At 37.0% G+C, this 20580-nt stretch overlaps 1 protein-coding gene across 3 annotated transcripts in view; it reads left to right on the forward strand.

Moving 5' to 3' along the window:
- The window catches only part of Lsamp (limbic system associated membrane protein), a 2252234-nt gene that overhangs the window by 1256488 nt on the left and 975166 nt on the right, over positions 1-20580 (forward strand). The window lies entirely within an intron of this gene.

Genomic DNA, 20580 nt, shown 5'->3' on the forward strand with positions numbered 1-20580 from the left:
ATATAATTTTAAATGACACAGAGTGGACATATGCTACGAAGCCAAATAATGGGCCTCACACAAAAGAAACTGAAGTGGAAATCACTGAGTACTGAAAATACGCACAGATCCCAGAGTTTGGAAATGAGTATCTGTAATAGGATTTATAGTATTAGAGCTTTGGTCTTAATTACAAACATTAATTTTCTTTGGTAACATTGTTATAGCAACTCCTTAGCTAAAGGGTCCAGGCAAGTCCCAAATTATTTATCTCAAGCTGTTTTTTCTCAGTTATTAACTTGTTACATTATTGAAACTTAAGGATATTTTACATTCAAATGGACCTTTCATCAGCTACATAATTTGCTTTCTTTTCTTAAAAGTTTGTTAATTATTTAAGATGGTGAACTTTCTCTATGCTTTGATTTTTCACTTTTCTCTTGGTTACCCAATATCTTAAGTTTGTATTGTAGTTAGGCATTTTATACCACAAGAGAACAAATTCAAAGTAATGTTTTCATTGATATTTGAGAAAAAGAATCATGATTGCATTGGGAGCTTTAAGAGAGTTGTCTGACTTGTGTTTAATTTATAATCACAGACTTAATAATAAATTACCATATTTTTGCATCTAATTTTATAAGCAAATGCAAAATTCTATAATAATGCAGTCTTGAGTGTAATGTAAAGCCGTGAGTGTTAGATAAGCTAAATATAAGATGTCTCAAGATAAGAATGGGGTATATGGCTATGTATGTATAGAATATACAAATATAACCATGTATGTACACATTGAGGACAGACTAACAAAGTGATCAATGGTGAAAATTATTTCAAGTTGTTTTAAGCAATCAAATACAATTATCATTTCTCTTTACACAGTACTGTGACACTATACACGGTAGAGTAATTTTTTTTATTTCAGAGCATCTTTTTAATCATGAATAGCTAATGCAGCACTTATCTAATTATCGTGTCTTTATTATTAGAAGTTATGCTAAATATGATATTGGAAAGTAAAGGTGTCGTTCCTAAGTATCACCCTTATGTTTGTGGTAGAGATAAGCAAGACCTGCCTATCAGCAAAATGTAATGTAAAATATATACAGGCCTAAAAACTGAACAACACAAGTACAATGGATAGGGCATTTGAAGACACATAGGGAAAAAAAAAACAAACTATGAAAATTATTTATTTTGTGTTCATTACTGTGCATATACATATGTGAGCTCCGAAAATAATAGTCCCAAAACAAACAAAGAAAAACTAAACAAACAAAAAACAAGGACACAGGTCCCTGAGTCGTGAAATGCCACAGATCCCCAAGAGCTTATGGTCAAGCATGTGTGTGTAAGAGTAGAGGTCAGAGGACTGCTTGTGAGGACAATGTACTGGTGCTGGTTCTTTTCTTCTGTGATTTGTGTTTGGATATTGAATTCAGGTCACTCAGCTTGGCAGCAAGTGCCTTAGCTTGCTGAAATATCTCACTGGCTCTCTAACAAATTTCTTAATATAAAATTTGCCTCAAGTAAATATTGTCTTTTTGCCTGAAGACTCTTTTTTCTCAGATTCTTGATTTATTATTCTGCCAAGTCACAAATGACACAGTCCTCCCCCTCCCTGTCTATTTTATTATAGACCTTCTAAGAAAAGACCAGGGGCTTAAAAATACACAGTATCTTGCAGGTGGTTAAGAGTAGAAAATTGAGCTTTAGGATAGGCAGTTAAGAGTGCTTGCTGCCTAATTGTGAAGACTGAAGTTCAAGCCTGAGTACCCACATAACAAGCCAGGTACCCTGAACCCACACAGTGACTCACAAACACCTGGAGTTCTAGTTCGTGAGGGTCTGGTGCCTTCTTCTTGCCTCCACAGTCACCAAACTTGCATATGCTTTGCATGCATACATACATGCCTGCAAGACTTTGATACACATAAGATATAAATAGATAATGTTTAGAGATGTGTATTTGTGTGTGTGTGTGGTATAAAACTCACTTGTGGTTTACAGGTGTATTTACGTGTATTTGCATTCCTTCGAGATCACAAGTTAATGTCAGTGTTTCTCTCTAATGCTCAAAACCTTGTTGTTAGTGACAAAGTCTCTCATTAAACCGGAGCTCCTCAACGGAGCTAAACTAGATGATCAGCTAATCCCCAGGAATCCACCTGTCTCTGCCTCCCCAGCCCTGAGATCGCAGACGTAAGCTATAGAGCCAGCCTTTTGCGCAGGTACTGGCTATTGATTTCCTATGCTTGCATGGCAGTTACATTTTTCATTCCTTTAAAATTAATTAATTTATTTATTACAATTTATTCACTTGGTATCCTATCTGTAGGCACCTCCCTCATCTCCTTCCAGTCCCACTCTCCCTCCCTCTTCTCCTCCCATGCCTCTCCAAGTCCACTGATAGGGGAGGACCTCCTGCCCTTCTCCCTGACCATAGCCTATCAGGTCTCATCAGGACTGCCTTCATTGTCTTCCTCTATGTCCTGGCAAGGCTGCATCCCCCCAGGGGGAGGTGATCAAAGAGCCAGCCACTGAGTTCATGTCAGAGACAGTCCCTGTACCACTTACTAGGGAACCCATTTGGAGACTGAGGAACATATGGGCTACATCTGTTTACTGTCCACTGACAGATGTTCAGTGTTGGTGGGGATCTGTGCAGGGGGTCTAAGTCCTCTCCTTGATTATAGCATGGGTATCTGCAGGCTGCCCTGGAGGCAATCATATTTTCAGTAGAGAACCCCAGCAAACATTAAAATTTCTCTACCTTATGCAAAATACATTTCCCTATCCAGTATTTTATTCTTAGCTAATGTGCTACATATTTATTTCTTTGGTAAATAATTTTACTAAAGGAGACAAACTTATCATCTTCCATCCACTTCTGTTTCCCCTAATTTACACTTAGATTGCTGTTGCTAACAAACAGTCTCGCTCAGTTCCTTTAGCATTTCATTCTGCAATGATAGCCTAAATGTCTATTTGGGAATAATAGGTATTGCTGTTTTCATTTGTTTCAAATGCTATTTTTATTGTCAAGGATTGCAGCTCAATGACCCAAACCTTGACAGTATTCTTAGATGAGGCATAGTAGATGTTTCAATGATAAGGAAGGCTGACTAGCCCACAACTCAGTGAGGAAGCACAGTGGAATGAGTTTTTTCCATAGATTAAACTAGAAAAAACCACAACAACAACAAAACAAAACAAAGCTTCTAACTGGAAGGTTTTCCACATTTTTCCTTAGTAGAGCACACAACAGCAGGAGTATATTAACTAACACGATTCAATAAAAGGCCCTTCATTGTATAAGTAATTTTATCAGAACTGATATTTTACTAAGTGGCATAATGATTAATCTTTGGATTGTATCAGAAAACATTTAACAAACAAAAAGGGATACAGCCACTTCCATTTATAGTTCATGGCATACAAGTCAAATACTGAGCTAGAGGAAATAACACAGAAGAGTTAACCCTTTAATGAAGCTTAATCACCTTCCTGTTTACTTTCGAGAGCAAAAGAAGAATGTCTTTGAAGCATTTGCAAATAGGATTCTTGAAGAATTTGCTTGAAGTAAAATAGAAGTGAGGAATCCAATAGTAAAATATTATTTGGAAACAAGTATCATGTTTACTGTCCACTGACAGATCTTCAGTGTTGGTGGGGGTGCTGTGGCCGCATAAAACAAGCAAATAGAAAATAAACACGGAACTCATTTCTTTAAAATTCTTAATCAAAAGGACAAGGGAGGGGGCTTCAGTGGAGATACAAAGTGAATAAATTGTAATAAACAAATCTATAAATAAAATTAAATTTAAAAAAAATGCTTAATCAAGGCAAGTACAGAAATAGATTGGTCAGGATTCTTCAAACTTGAGATCTGCTCAACAGAGTAGCTATTAAAAGCCTTCTGCATTATAAAGAATGATACATATGCACATACAACATTCTGTGATGCCTTGTATAATAGTGTTATTCACCCAAGTTTTTCAACTTACAAAGGACCTCAGGCTGTTGTATGCTGACTCTCTCAAATACTGTGTATTCTAGGTATATGTGCATTTACTAGCTCTCTGTGGGTAGGGATATAGAATTCACTTTTAGTTTTCAATGCATTCTTTCACCCCCACTCTCTTTGCTTTGTTATATGTCACAGGTGACTGCTCCACAAAGTACCTCTTCCTGTTTCATTGCCAACTGGTTTTCTGTATGTTCAAAGCAACAGCAGTCACTGGAGGTAGACTGGCTGTGATGACAAATGAGTCGGAGTATTTCTTCTCACTTCTGTCTGCTTTGGACCTCATCTATGATCCTAGTACAAACTCTGCTGTGATTTTCATTCCACTTTAGAGACTCCCTTCCAGGCTATGCTTACATCTCCTCTGTTAGATTACAAAGATGGCAGAATTGTTCTGTTGCTTATAATCTCAGGTTTTCTCCATTATATCCAGTTTTGATTTCCGTTCTTTCAATGTTATTAGAGTATCTACACTAGATGAAATTTCCTCTAGTGAACATCTGGCATGATTTTCTTTAAAGTACAAACTATACCAATAGTGAATAAGATTTAAGAGCCTATGTATTAAATATAATCTACAGAGTCTTCACATTTAGGGGCAGTTAAATCATCACTTAGTAAAAGCATGCTTACCTCACATTTCCTAGATCTGTTCTTTTGGGCACACTGTAGCACCCCTTACGCTTCTAACCAAATTTTACACCTGTATGAGCACACACAATACTGCTTTCTTAGCTATTTTTCGTGACAGATACAGCTCTGAAAAATTTGCTACACAATTTAAACAATTAAATAAAAAGTAAATGTTTTCAAATAATTCCTGTTGACTTTAATTCCAGTAGAGTTTGATGATAGGATACTGAGTGGTGTAAGGACACTGGACTAAGAAAGAGTGAGGGGGCAGAATGTCTGTGAGAGGCAATTCAGCATAGTTTGGGGGAGGGAGCTGTTGTTATGTTTTGATTTGTTACTAGAAAGTTTTTTTTTTCCTCTGTATTCTATGCTCACCTTGAATTAGAGTCCATCTTATTGAGTGCTTAGATTATAAAAGTGCACTCTTCACCTGGTTGGCATGATTTTTTTTAAATACAAAAGAATGGTAAGCCTAAACAATAATTATAAAACTGACATGATATGATGGGGAATGACCTTCAGGGAAGAAAACATGTGAGTGGTAGTACATAGCAAAAACATAGAGGGCCGTGAAGATACTCGTGCGGTGAAAGAGGCTTCAAGGATGGCTAGCTCAGGTAAATAATAAGAAAGACCTAGATGAAAGAACTGTGAAAAACAGGCTGAAGAGTTCATGGCAGTTGGCCACAAACATCCCTATGAAGAGACGGAGGAAGTAAAATGAAAGAGAAATGGCTACATAACAGAATAAAGGACAATCACTGAATGGAATGGTGATTTCAATTTTCTACTAACAGATAGTGATTCTTAAGGTGGTGGACCATGAAACTGACCCATTGGACAACAAAGAGAAGATAAAATTAGTCTCTGTTAGGTTAGATATGCATATTGTCTTCTAAAAGCTACTTATGTGATGCCTTGTACAAGTACTTTTCTCTTTTGGGCACCATGGGAATAAATAAAGGGTTGGGGACATGCTTATTCTATTATACACTTTTGGCACAAGTTAATTAATTAAAATGTCCACTTCTTTTTAGATTTTTGATATAGTGCTTCCACTACTCATAATTCATCTGCGATGACAGATGTCATTTACCAGTGCCAAAGACTCAATTTAGGATTATACAGCTGATGTTAGAGATTATTGTTTTTACTAAAGAAAAACATCTCAATATAAATTTACCTAAAATTATTCTTACTTGTAACACAACATTTTTTGACAGTCTCAAATTATAAAGCTGTACTCGGCAAAGAATCTCATAATATAAACATGTACTTGTTCAAAACATCTTTTTCCATATTGGAAAGGTGTATATGACCTTATGTCTCAAAGGTTACCTTTTAAAAACAACACAAAAAATAGAATTTTACAATATGAAACAATTCAAACAATTTTACTTTCAAATTAAATTATAGTACAAACTGTGTTTAAAAAGATTAGAAAGCAAAGGTTGGGTTTAACATATTCATTGCTCTTAGTAAACTATACTTTATCTTAAAGGCCAAATTAAGGGCTACTTTCTCCTCAGACTTCTTGTATCAAATTGTTCAATTTTTAGTGTAAATATTCATTATATAATTAAAGGTTATGATTATGTAGTTGATATCTTGATTGCTTATTTTGACTTATTTAATGTGGACTTCAAGCTGATAATTTTAAAAATAACCTTTCTTCTTGTGAGAGATATCAGGATTATTTGAACCTTCTGCTTTCTTTTAGCAGATAATTGCCTTTTAATAGCAGCAAAAAAATTGTCCCAAGATTATATTATTTTATTGTTCCATTTATCTAACTATCCATCCATCCCAACCATCTAGCCAGTAAAAATTAAAATTAGGATTCAATGCCTACCAATGCCATTTATCAACTGTGGCCGTAAGATATGGGTGCTAAATAGTTTCTGCTTTGTAGGGTTACCAGAGTTATAACTTCAGATTCTTTTTATGAGTAATACTCCTCTCAACTGAAATAGTTTTCAGATCTGACAAGGGTTTTCGCTGAGAGTTCAGTGAACAGAGAGTGAGCTGAGAGCACCTGCTTCTCCATCATATCAGCAGAATTACAATCAGGTTGCACTATGGATGAATGCATGCTCTTAACACAGGTTCTCAAGACCAGAGTTTTAGAAATCAGAACGGTACCTTCTGCCCTTATTTGAGCATGTTCTGGTCTGTAATGACACAGGGAAGTGCGATCATCTTGAGGCTCTGCTGCACCCATTGTCTTCTGGACTCTCAGCAAGGTTTCTGCATCAGGTAAAGTCGATCTGGTGTCCCTGTCTGGGTGCGACTAAATGTGATAACCCCATGGCCTTCGGCTGGAAGCATGTGGTTGTTCACAAACAGGTTTTAGCGTTTGTCAGCAGGCAGCCTCTGTTTGTATAGGAAACTGATAGAATGTCAAGGCTCTGTCCAGTGACATGAGAATTAAACACGCATTATATCACTGCAGATGAAAATGTTTATTTAAAGGCACATAGGGGCATGTTAGTATTGATGCTTATCTTATTAAAGATTCAGGTTGCTATTATATGAAAAACCTCTTCTGATCCCTGGAAGGGGAGATGGAAAGATTACATAGACTATGGCTTCTGACCTCAAATAATTATTGCTTGTTTCACAAAATCCAATGAGATTTGAAAATGATTATCACTTATCTTGGCAACTGATCATGTTTGTATACTTTTCACTTCAGGAAAATCTTAGCCTCCAGGAATTTAGAAACCATGGCTGTAAATTATCTAGGGATACTTTATATCAGTAGTCTCCGTTCAACAGGTGATAGAATTTGTCCAAAAGGCAAAGTGGTGAACATGACATAAATGGAATTCTCTTCTTGATGTTTCAAGCACAAAAATATTTTGATAGTATTACTTATTGTTTTTATTTTATTCATTGTGTTTATAGCTTAGTGTTTTTATTTGTCCCAAACTTTGCTGAGTAATGACTGATTTTTGTATAAGAAAATTTTATACATAGTACAGCAAGTAAAACCTATGTAGATTAAAAAAGAGAAGAGGGAGTGACCCAGTGGTCTTTTGTTCCATGGATACCAAGTGGTAAACTCTGAAATACACACAAGTCACTTCATACAGTCTAAGCAATATATTCATGTATGTATGTATATATATTTATATTTATCTATATATAGATTTATATAAATAAAATATAAAATATAAATATATATTTATATATTTATCTATATATATATATATATAGAGAGAGAGAAAGATAACAAATAAGAAAACAAATTTGATCTACAAAAACAGAGATAGAAGGGAAGCAGATGGAAATAGTGGAGAACTCCTTCTTTCAGTGGACTAGGGAAAGGGGATGAGGAGAATAGGGAGGGAGGATGGGACTGGAGAAGATGAGGGAGGGGCTTCAGTCAGGATATATAATAAAAAAAATTGTGAAGAAAAACAAAAAAGAAAAGATGCATAGCAAGAGTTATAGGGAGAAAAGGAAGGAGGAAAATTCTTTTTAAGTTGGGATTATCAGAAATGGAATGACATCTATATCATTATTTCATTTACTCTCCAACTAAACCCAAATTCTATTATCTCTGACTATCTATGAGGTATGGTCATATTTATGTCACCAGTTTTTACCATCAGGTAGAATCAGTGAATATTAACATTGTCATGTTTTCTTTTACTTTGACAAATGAAACATATTAAAAGGAGTGGCAATGTTATTTCCTAGTCTACTTTCAACATTTTATTGTAGCCTCATGCTTTGGAAATAATGTTGTTTCTGTGGAGTTCACAATAGATGCTAAATAAACTTCTTGACTCTATTATAGAAGACCTTATTAGTTCTTAGTGCTTAAAAACTGTAACATTTTTATTCTATCTAGAGTTCTTTGTTTCCTAACTAACTCTTAATATTCAAGATATTCTGTTAAAAATATAAAGATTAAAGACACCTGGAAAATAAGATAGAGTGTCTGCACAAAATTGGACCGGCAAACCTTCAACTATAGATGGGCTCATGTTGGAGTTTCTGGGGTAGGGGAAGTGACCGACTTCAGTGGTGTTGCAACTTCTGAGTTACTCATCCTACATTGGGTAGCTCCAGGAACAAGTTCATGTGACAAACCTGCGTTATAAAACAAAGGAAAAAGAGATGATGGTTCAAGAAAGATGTGTTGGGAAGAGAAGTGAACTGATAATGAGATGAGAGTGACAGAGGGCAGAGACCACAGACACGATGAAGATGTATGAAATTGTCAGATAAAAAAGAGAATAGGGAGTTGTGAGAGATAAGGTATTTCCCTCATTTATGGTATTCTTATTTAATAATTCCACTTTTCCTTTCAGGGAAATGGAGGAGAAAATGGGAGGGTCAGGGCTAGATGTGAAGTATGAGTTATCTTGGTGACATAACGTTGACTTAGATAACTCTGATATTTAATTTGATAATTTCTAGTTTTTCCCAAACAGGGGATGTTTAGCAAAATAGCAAGAACCAAAGGGAACAACACGTGGGACCCATCTCTTTTAACCTACTTTGCCACTGGTTAGACAAGAGGTTTAATTTTCAAGGCTGTAGTTGGTAGAAAGCAAATGGATATTGAAATGATTCTTTTCTGCCTGATGGATGTTAAAAGCTAAAAGATGGCTTCATCTCAGTTTGGCGTGACCTACAAATATTGTTTTCTGAAAACATACTATCTCCCAGTTTCCACACATTGTAGCTTATTGACACGTTTCTGTAGTACGTGGATCTCATGGGGTCGTGGGCCAACAGGAAGGGGAGGAGACAGGCCTTTGGTGTAGTCTGCTAATGAGTGGTCAGGCTACACATATGAGATCACATGTGTTTTCCCAACTTCCCAGTTAGTACACAACTCAAGGTAGTGACATGTTTGCAAAGCAGTCTATGGTCTAGTCATCAGCAAGGCCCATGAACAATACAAATCACAGAGCATCTGGTGGTTCTATTACTTCAGTTTTCCAATGATCTGTATTAACTAATTGGTTTGATTTTGTTCCTGTGGGTGCTGGGTTCTTTGCTAATCTAACTCAATGCTATTATTAAAAATCAAACTTAAAAGTAGGCTCTGTTCTTATTATTGAACTGTGCCTACCCCCACATAATGTGGAACACTTGATTTTTTCAGTTAGGATATGGCTTTATTCAATAGTCAAAATGTTCCATACAAATATTAGCTCATTCATTTTCTCAGGCATCCATCTGTAGCTCTAAAAATGTCCTATTTTTTTCTCAGTCTGTCAAGGGTGGATCAGAAACCCTCACACATTTTCTCAAATTTACTCTGCTAAGAGGAAGCCAAGAAGAAAAAATAAATCACAGTTTCCTTCTAGTACCTCATGAGAATGACAGAATTCTTGCTTTTTCTGAACTTGTCACAAATTAAGAATGTCACTCAATCACTCAGTATGTCACCACAATACTCAGTAATGTACACCTCTTTGTGAACGATCACTAATCACAAGACCTTAGCTTATTCATATGTGAAAAAAAAAAACGTGTAAATGATCCTGTTAACATTGTTCCAAGGACTGGAATCAGGTCCTACTTATGAAATACTCCATAGAATCTTTTTTCTGTTACACACTAAACACAAGAAAATGGTAGTATTCCTTAATAAATGAAAAGACACTGACCTATTAGTTATCCCCAGACCTATCTACTGTAAACACAGTGTTTCTCAAGACAGTGGATTACTCATCAATAGTAGGAACTGGAGAGACTGGTGTCATTTCTTCCACATGATAGAGGAGGTGACATGCCATTGAGTGTGTGTGGCTAAATAGGAAGTCTCCAAAGTTTTATCTAGCTCTGATACTTCAAGTAATATGAAATGAGAAGGTATTGTACTGAACGTTCTCTCTTGTCTCTTTCTTTCTCTCTCTCTTTCACACACATACACACACATAACACAACACACACAAATCTTGATAATTGTGTTTCTTTAAGTTTTAAATATGCTATATCCTTGGTGTAAATGTTTTTGGTGGTTTGTTTTAATTTTCTCTGATGAGGGGATGAGATGAGAAACATCCCAACGCTTTTCTACCTCTTTCTAAACTCTTCCTTGCAGTTCAACTCAGCTGTTCTGGCCTAAACTCCTCTCCAAGCTGACTGATTCAAACTGGCTTCTCTTGGCTTCGGACTGAATTGCCTGCCTGGCCTCAAACTATTTTCTGGCAATGTGTTTTAATATTTTTGTTCTTTCACATTTTTGGCTCATTCTGTCTTCACATGTGTCTAACCTGCTTTCCCTACAACTTTTGCTGTAGAACTGTCCCAGAATGAAACCTTTGAAAACTCTGTCTCTCCCTATGTTGTTCTTTTTTTTATTTTTTCTATACACTGAGCTGCCATTGGCTACATCTGTGCAGGGATTCTAGGTTATCTAAATGAATGGCCCTTGGTTGGAGTATCAGTCTCAGAAAAGACCCTTGTGCCCAAAATTTTTAGTTCTGTTGCTCTCCTTTGTGGAGCTCCTGTCTATCCCCTCCTTTTCTTTCTATCTCAGGACAGGGGCCTACAACCGAGAGACTGTATTAGTGTAGTGACTAACTGGGGTTGCTGGGACTGTGACTGTAGCAGTAATACAAGTATCAAACTTTGCAAGTAGGCTCCATCCATTTTAGCTTACTGCCATGATAAGAATAAAGGGAAAGGAAACCACACGTGTTTGTGAGCCAAGAAATGATTGCTGTCCTCCATGTTTTCCCTCCAGCATGGCTCAATGCCCATCAGAAAGAGAAAGACCACTTACTGAGTTTAGATTATTTCAGCCAACTTGTTTCTTCCATTTTTCAAGTTTTCCCACTATCTAGGAAATATTTCTTCTGTCTTTGAAATACTGTACACATCACCAGCTAGTGGAAGCCTTGGTTTATCCCTCTCTACATTTCCCAAAGGCAATGAAAGCAATCTGTATAGATATGAGTGATAATTTTCCTGACAGGACTGAAAGAGAGATTTGTGCCCTTTAATTTGGGCATTAGGCTATTCCCAAGAATTAGAATTTCCCTCAGAATCCAATTCTGGAGGGAGGAACATGACAAAAATTTGATTTCACCTGATAAAAAGCTTGTTTTCATGATGTTGGAGGAGCTTCTCAGATGACCTTGCAGGAGAGTCTGAAGCTAGACATTGATGAGATACTGTATTAGTTACTTTTCTGTTGCTGCGATGAGACCGCATGATGAAGGAAATTAATAGAAAAAAATAATTAATGTGAGCTTAATAATCTAGAGGGTTAGAGCCCATGATACTGAAGTGAAGACAGTAGGCAATAGGCATGGCTGCTGGAGCAGAAGCTCTGGGATTACAACTTCAGTCAGAAGCACAAAATAGAAAACAAATTGGAACAAGGCTTTTTGCTCTCAAAGCTAGTCACTGGGACAAGTCTACAAAGGCCTGAGAAAGTAGCGTGGGGGGGGGGCATTTATCAATACTACCACCACTGATATCTTTGATAAAAACTGCTTAGATATCCATACCTCTGCTCTGAGTTTCAAGCCACATATCATGTCAGGAGCCCAAGGGTTGAATGTGGACACAGGGGATCACGGGCCATCTTTGTTCCTGTCACTACTAGGGCCACAAATCATTTTTATTTTCTTCTTCTTCTCTTCACTGTTAATTGTTTTCTTAGTTGGCCTACTTAAGACAAGCGAGCTAGCTTTTCAGGCTTTTTAGGAACCAGGATGCAGCACATAATCCATTTAACATAGGATGAAGGCTGCCTTCTCCATTGACTGTGGTGTTGGGAAGAAGGATGCTCCTGATCCATCTAAATGTCTGAGTTCCAGCCAATCAGCTCAGCTTATTAGCCGTCCCTCCTGGAAAATACTGAGGAAGGTAGCCTGGTTGTTATGGAAACACATCGACTTGCTTAATAAGTTTGGTCAAGTAAAGTGTATGATAAATCATGAGGATTTGTAAAGAAGGTAACATCAAAAACCCTGGATAGGGAATGGAATATTGAAATATAAGAATAATTACTTGTACCAATTCATCTTTTTAATTTTTTCATCCATCCTGCATACCACATATTGTACATATGTAAAATTATTAAATTTTCATATCTTAACCCTTTTGGAGTATTTATTAAACTTATTTATTTTTTATTCACTTCACATCCTGATTATAACCCCATCCATTCTCCCTTCCCAGTCCCATCATCCCTCCCTCCTCTCCCCTTGCCTATTCCTCAGAAAAGGGTAGCTGCCATTCCCATCCATTCCAACTTGTCAGAACTTAGCTTGTCCTCCCCTGTGACCTGGCAAGCAGTCCATTCAGGGGAAGTGATCAGTAAGCTAGTAAGTGAGTCCCTATCTGATGCAGTCCCCACTTACTTCTTCCCTTACTAGAGGATCCACATGAAGCTAGGCTTCCCATCTGCTACATCTTTGTAGAGGCCTAGGGCCAGTTCATGCATGGTCATTCGTTGATGAAACAATGTTCTCTGTTTAACAATAGGGTTCGGGTCAAGTGCTTTCAATGAAGGCCAGAGATCTTTAACTGTGTTTGTCTACAAGTGCTGACATTTCTCCAGAGATCCAAATAGATGAATGGAATATTAAACAATTAACTCATAAGACAGATATAGGAAAATAAATTATTCTAAATGGTAAGACACACAATTCATGGAAGTATATGAGCATTGATAGATTGATAGATGTACTGCAGAGAGTTTGACGCAAGTATAATGCTTTATACTGTTGAAGTATAAAGCAAAATTTCTATTTGGAAGCCACAGAAACACAGCTTCTCAAGTTCTTGGATGTTTTGAGAAAAGTTAGAAGTTTGATTTTGTACAGAGTTGATTATAGTAAGTTTTCAAAATGAGGAAATGTTAAAATTCATGCTACTCTAGCATATTTTTATTGTAAATAGACTTTTTCAAACAATATATTTCAATCAGAGATTTTTCTCCCTCATGTCCAACAAGTTCCATCTAACCTCTCCACCCGTTCTTTCTCTGTCTTATAACAGACAATGACTACCGCTTTCTTTTATTTGCTAATTGTTACATGGGGGTCAAGGTGTTCCATCTAGAGGATCACGTTGAGAAGGCTATAATTCATCATGCATCTGTGCATAATGGGCATATTTAGTGAGGTGAACAAAAATGCAGGAGTCATCTGTAACTTTTAATGAAATATCCTTTTGAGGAGAACCAATGGTAGATCCAGAGAAGAGATTTAATAAAGGAAAATATACTGGGAAGAGACATAGCTGGCTCTCCATAACAACCTGGTGAAGGAACCTACCAGAGCCAAGTGTGAATGAGTGAATGTATTCTGACAAGTGTAAGTAGGACCTTGAGAAAAAGGGTAATATGCTCATTGTAAAAAAGAAAATGGTGCTTGTAAGAACTGTGGCAGAGAAGAAACAACTTAGACTCATGTTTAATTAGATTATGGATCCCACATAACTCAAAGCTTTTATTTGTCTCAGATTTCTCAAGAAAAGTATTCACAATACAATTTAAATAACTATTACATTATTAAATTGATTCTATGTAACTTCTAGAGTTACATACACTTTCTTAGAATTTTATGCAAAACAGCATTGTAGGATTAACAGAATATTAGATGCATGTTATAGCAAAATAATTTATACATAAACAATAGGATAAATTATATTATTGAAAGGGTCTATATATTAGGACTCTGATAAACACATTGCATGCATCAATTTCATTCATTCCTCATATTTTTAGGAGGAAAATAGTTTTGTAATAATCAGTTTATAAAAGAAAAAAAAAAAACAAGTGATAGATAAATTGATTTAATGGTGGATGGTTTCATACTGGCACATTGTAAGAGTTGGACCTAAGCTAGGTTTAGTAGAGAAGTAGGTTAGGTGTGGGGTAGGATGTTCTTGATTTCAAATTTGATGAGATTTCGAAGCACCTAGCATATACATCTCGTGACATGTTTGTGAGGGTATTACCTGAGATGTTTAACCCGCCTTTACTGTGCAGAGAGGAAGAGCAAGTGAAATGCTAGCACTCAGGTGTCTTTGCTTCCTGAAAATGATTGTTACATGACCAGTCACCTCATCATCCTGCCACCATGCCTCCCTTGGTTCTAATGGGCTACACACTTAAACCATGAGACAAAAGAAACTTCTGCAGGTTGCTTCTGTAGGTATCACGTCACAGCATAAGAAATGTACTAAAGTATATAAGATGGATTTGTTTATCTAGAATCTATGATGCATCTGTCATCATCTCTTTACTGAACTCTGAAATTAAAAGTCTATTTTATAGGAAGTCTAAATTTATTAGGCCAGTGACAATGTTTAAATTAAGAAAGAAAAAGAGGACATACACATGCACACACACACACACACACACACACACACACACACACACAAAGGGGGGGTTAGAGAGAGAATGACCACAGTTTTAGTCTTGTCCTGTACTCTATTACAGCTTACAAAGTGGTACCAAGTGTTACGCAGTATTAGTCAAGGCTAAAGCCACCCTTGACCATTCTTAAAAAAGCAAGGCTACTGATCTGTTCTTCCCTGAGCCAGCCACGCTCACTGGGCACACATCAACAGCTTCTTCCTGTAGGTTTCACCACCATACAGGAAGTGAATCTCACTCAATCGGCTTTCCTCATTGAGGTGACCTGTGGATGGCGTCTGCAACCTGATAAATAACTCCAGAAGAAAATCGCTTCTTTTATTGAATCTCAGTTTCACTACAGTGGAAACTGAATTTTTAAGTGGACCTTTGTTTTAAGGACATACTGATAGGACTTGCAAGAATGATGCACAGTTCTATCCTGCCTTGCTTCTCCCAGTAGCCCTTTATCTAAGAGTTATGGAAAGGGAAAATGGCTGTTGCGATCCAGTATCTTGGCATAAATCCAAACCAGAAAATTCTATTAGGGTTCTCAAATGGATTTCTCCAACATTTTCAATTAGGTAAGAGATTCTTCTTCCTCCGACCTATAAGAAAGTGTGCCTGCATGCCCTACTGTCTTCGTTTGGATTCATGGAGGCATAAATGCACTCCCAGAGAAATATATTTGACAGCCAAAGGTTGAAAGACTCTATAGATATGTGAGGTTATTGCCATATTTCTCTGAAAATCCATAACCCAATCTTTGTCCTTAAAGGAGAAAAGGTATTCTTTCTATAATCAAATTATCCAGTGCTGCCATTATTTCCAAACACAAGGAAGTCAACACATAAATAAAATATCAGTGGTAATTGTAGTAGCATTTGTTTTTATCACTTTAAAGTAGCTAAAACAAAACATCTGGAAACTAAACAAAGGCATCTCTGTGTATCCTTCTGCAGAAAATTAATACTTATCAACCTTAGTTGAGTCCTAAGAAAACATTTGGATTACATCTGTTTATCATTATGGAGTGTCTTCTTTTTGTTATGTTTTAAAAATCACCCTTTCCAACATTGCTGTTCTTCCTCTGCTCCTTTCCCACCTTATCTACATGATCATCTTATAAAAATGAATACTTTTTGAATGAAACACCTCACCTGAACACAAAAGATATGCAAAATGCATGGAGGAAGACTGGAGAAAATTAAAAAAAAATAAATTCAAAGAAACACTAAGTACTTTGATGAATTTCTTTCTTTTCAAGGGGAACAGGGGCTGTCTCTGGCATGAACTCAGTGGCTGGCTCGCTGAGGGGTGGCAGCCTTACCAGGACACAGAGGAAGATATTGCAGACAGGCTTGATGAGACCTGATAGGCTAGGGTCAGATGGAAGGAGAGAAAGTCCTCCCTTATCAGTGGACTTGGGAAGGGGCATGGGAGGAGAAGAGGAAGGAAAGGTAGGATCGGGAGGGGGGGGTGGAGGGGCCTATTGCTGAGATACAAAGTGAATAAATTGTAATAAATAAAAAATAAGTAAATATGAAGGAAAAATAAGAAGTAAAATGTTCCTCACTAAAAGACATTTTAAAGAAAAACTATTGTCCTGGATTTTCCCTGTTGTATTTTTGAAAAGATGTACCCCAAGAGACTAAAATCTCATGATCAAAGAAGGAAAAGAGTTACCCTGGTACCTGGTCAGATAAGAAGATGATCTCTCAACAAACAAATTTGAATCATATTTACATCTTGTCAGGCTGCCTTCCAGGAGAAACTGGAGCCAGAACAACAATGAGACAAATAATGGTGGGTTCACATCTGGATCACAGATGCTTAATTGTGCATCACTGTACAACACCATTTAAGCCTAAATCTCCGGTCAGAATGGCAGACTTGGAAGGGTTCTGGACTTTAGTTCCTCCCAGTATGTCCATATTAACAGAATCTCTACTTTCTGCTTTTCATGATTACATGGTTTTTGGCAATTAAAAAAATTATACTTTTTTTTTTAAAAAAAGGAAAAACACGCACCATATAATTCTACTGGCTTACTTATCTACCATCAGATCTCTAGAATGAATGCAAATCCAATCAAGAATTAACTTTTTAAGCATAAAATATAGCTCTTTTCTGTGTTATGCCTGTCCTCCATAAATCTTTCTGTCAAGGACCTCTGGGAGCACTGTGTTGCTCCAGTCCTCAGGGTGACTACTTAGGGAGGTTTTGCAGGAGCCCCTTCATTGACAATTGAGGCTTTTCTTTGGGCAAAACACTGTTTTAAAAAAACCTGGTTAAGAAGAAGGCCTTCATACTATTTCTTTCAGGCAACACCCAGCAATACCAAGATTATAGAACTAGTAGAGTGGCAGTGCTATAAACCCAGAGGGAAAATGATAAGACATAATTATTTGTGGACAATTAAATAATTTCTATGGCAACGAGATGTAGAATTATGATAGTATTAAAACATGGGGGTTGGAGGAGGGGGGAAGATCAAGATTGCAGGACCTAAGTTTCCAGATTTTTCCCCTATGTTGCATTGCTCAAGGCTGTTCCCCTTAGAGAAATTAGAGCAGCCAGTACCTAAACATTGCATTATCATCTGATCGCAATAGTCATGAAAGTGATGTTAATCTTATACCAAGTGCCTATTGTGTGCTATGCATAGGACACTAATACTTCAAGCCTTCTCTTAAGTTTGCAAAATTGCCATAATTTTTCTCATTTTACAGAGACATTCAACTAGCTTGCCACAGAGGTAGAGAGGTTTGCACAGCAGGATTCAAATGTAGGTCGCCCTAGCTCCAGTGAACCAAACCATAGATTTTGAGTGAGTCTTTAATCTGTAAATAGTTCTTATCTTCATAGAAAAGAAGAAGAGAGAGAGACAGACAGACAGAGAGAGACAGAGACAGAGAGAGAGAAACAGACACAGAGCATTTCTAGAGGAAAGTCTGGTTTCCTCCAAAGTTTTTTGCCTTTTAAAACAATATTGTATCCAAAACAAAACAACACCCCAAGAGCCTTTGAAATAGCATTTTCTATCTGCTTCTCCCATGAATACTTCCCCCATGAATATTTTAAACAATATTTCCCGGCATAGCATCTTCTATGCTCTGACATGACCACATATCATTATGATAGGTAAATATCTCACACCCCATGGAAATGTTATTGTCTCTGTTAAGAATGTATGGCCTTAAATGACAATACATTTTTAAAGCACTCATTTATATTAGGTCTCAAACCAGGGATAAATGGCTGAGGTGCCTAATTAAGATATCAAAGCTGACTCTGGCCTCTCCTTCAGTCCCTTCGCAATACAGAGTCCCCAGCAATTCTCACCTTACCACCTACCCTCGACTACCCCAGCCCCTGAGCTTCACTGCCCTTCCCTCAGCTGTATTCCCTACGTAACCCAGTCATTTTAGTTATGAGGCCCTTTTTACCCTCTTTGTCTCTTTGCCTCTTGGTCTTCTGGTCACCTGGCTCGCTTCTGACCTCTTTGCTTCAGGCTTCCTGCTCTTTTTTCTCTCTCTCCTCCCTGCTATCCTCACGGCCTGGTTCAGTCAGCCAGCCATATTCACTCTGGACATTTCCAGATGTTTCTGTTTCTTCCTGTGCTTTCCCTTGTATCTATAATAAAGTCCTCAACACCTTAGGAACAGTCTTAGCCTCCTTTTATTTCTTTTTTCTTCATTCAGTTTATTAAGTGACTCCCAGCAAAAATAAGAGACTTGTTTCAACCCTATTTATCAAGTAGATTAAGTATATTATAAAAGAATGTCATGAGTGAAAATCCGCAGTGGATCAGTTGACTGTATTAGTTAGGAAGGGGAATGTGGTAGTTTGAATGCAAATAATCTGCATAGGCTCATATTTTTTATTGTTTGATCCTCAGTTGGTGGAACTGTATGGGAAGGATTAGAAGGCGTGGCCTTGTTGAAGAAGGAGTGTCACTGGGGTTGTGTTTGAGATTTTAAACACCCATTCCAATCCCAGTAATCTGTGTGTGTGTGTCTGGCTCAGGGTTGTTTTCTCAATGTGAAAGCTCCAAGCTAGGACTCCAGAATTATGCCAGCCAGCCTGCCTGCCTGCCTGCTTATTTGCTGTCATGTTCTCTACCATGATGATCATAGTCTCAACTATACTCTGGAACTGGGAGAATCAAATCAAATGCTTTCTGTTCTTTGCTGCCTTGGTCAAACCGTTTTGTTTTAGAAAAGTAACTAAGACAAGGCACTACTCAGAACATCTTGAGCACTGTTGGACTTTTCAGTAGGGAAGTCCAATATCAGAGAAAACAAAACAAATATGGCTGAAATTATATTTATCAATATCATTATCAGCCATTAATTGTTCGTTTGGAAATTGTTGATGGATATGTAATGTGATTGTAGATCCCAGCCTTTTTTTTATCATAAACCATGAGCTCAACTATCCAATTAAGATTATAGGGACTCACTTCAAGCCAAATACATGATTGGATTTACTGAGAGATAGAGGTAGTTTGTAGCAGAGGGACCAATTAAAACTGCTTGGAAGGCTGGAAAAGATTTAGATTTAAATTGAATTAGCTTTTATTAAGCACACACTTTCCACAAGATATTGGCCCGGGTTTTTTCACATTATCATATATCTGAGCCTCACAATCAGTCTAAGAGGCAAAAAGAAATATTTACAGCCCAGTAACCTAAAAGCCATTGCAGACCCTCAAATCCTGCTAAAGATCACACAACTGGCAAGTGGCAGAGGAGAGCCAGGGCCAGACATACTCAAGTTAAATTCTAAATGTCACATTGTTTTTAGTTATTCTACTACAAAAATAATGCACATGTGGATGTCTTTTTGTTACACATCAGATGAAATGACAATGCCATTACAAAATATTAGGGCATATAGATACCACGTATAGCAATTTTATAAGATTTATTTAGAAAGTGAATGATTTGCTTTTGCTTATTAATCATTTTAAATGAGCACTGAAAACAATGCATTTTTATAGTATCTATGAACTCCTTCCTGGTATGGATGGATGGTTCTTTTTTAAATTTCCTTACCAAGCCTCTTTTCTTCTATTAATTTCATTTTCCTGTATCTAAAACTGTCACAGATCAAAACTCAGAACAAAGGAGTGGAATATAAATTATGATGGCTTCAGTGTACGGTCTAAGCTAATAAGAATCTTCTTAAATTGAGTATAACATGCAAACTTGGGAGAAAATAATCCCAAGCATCCCTTTTCATCGTGCAGTCAGTGGAGAGCTTGGGTTTTCTTAACTCCTTGTATTCTAACAATGAAATATGAACAATAGCTGCTTGTAAACCATAGTTGAAGTATTCAGTTGGAAAAATAATAAGTGCATGAGTCAGATCGTTGTTAGTGTGATATGTACCCACAACTTTAAAGGAGGAAATGCTTATTTTGTTCAATGGCTCAGACATTTCTGTCCATGGATTGTGGGATTTTTTGCATTTAGAGCTGTGTCAAGAAAGAAGCATCATGGTGTGAAAGTGTAGTAACAGGGAGTAGGTACTCAGCTCTGAGAAGCTTAAAAATAGAGTAAGAGCGCATCCTCACTAGTGCATGACTCCC

This window comes from Meriones unguiculatus, chromosome 17, assembly GCF_030254825.1.
Source record: "Meriones unguiculatus strain TT.TT164.6M chromosome 17, Bangor_MerUng_6.1, whole genome shotgun sequence".
NCBI lineage: Eukaryota > Metazoa > Chordata > Mammalia > Rodentia > Muridae > Meriones > Meriones unguiculatus.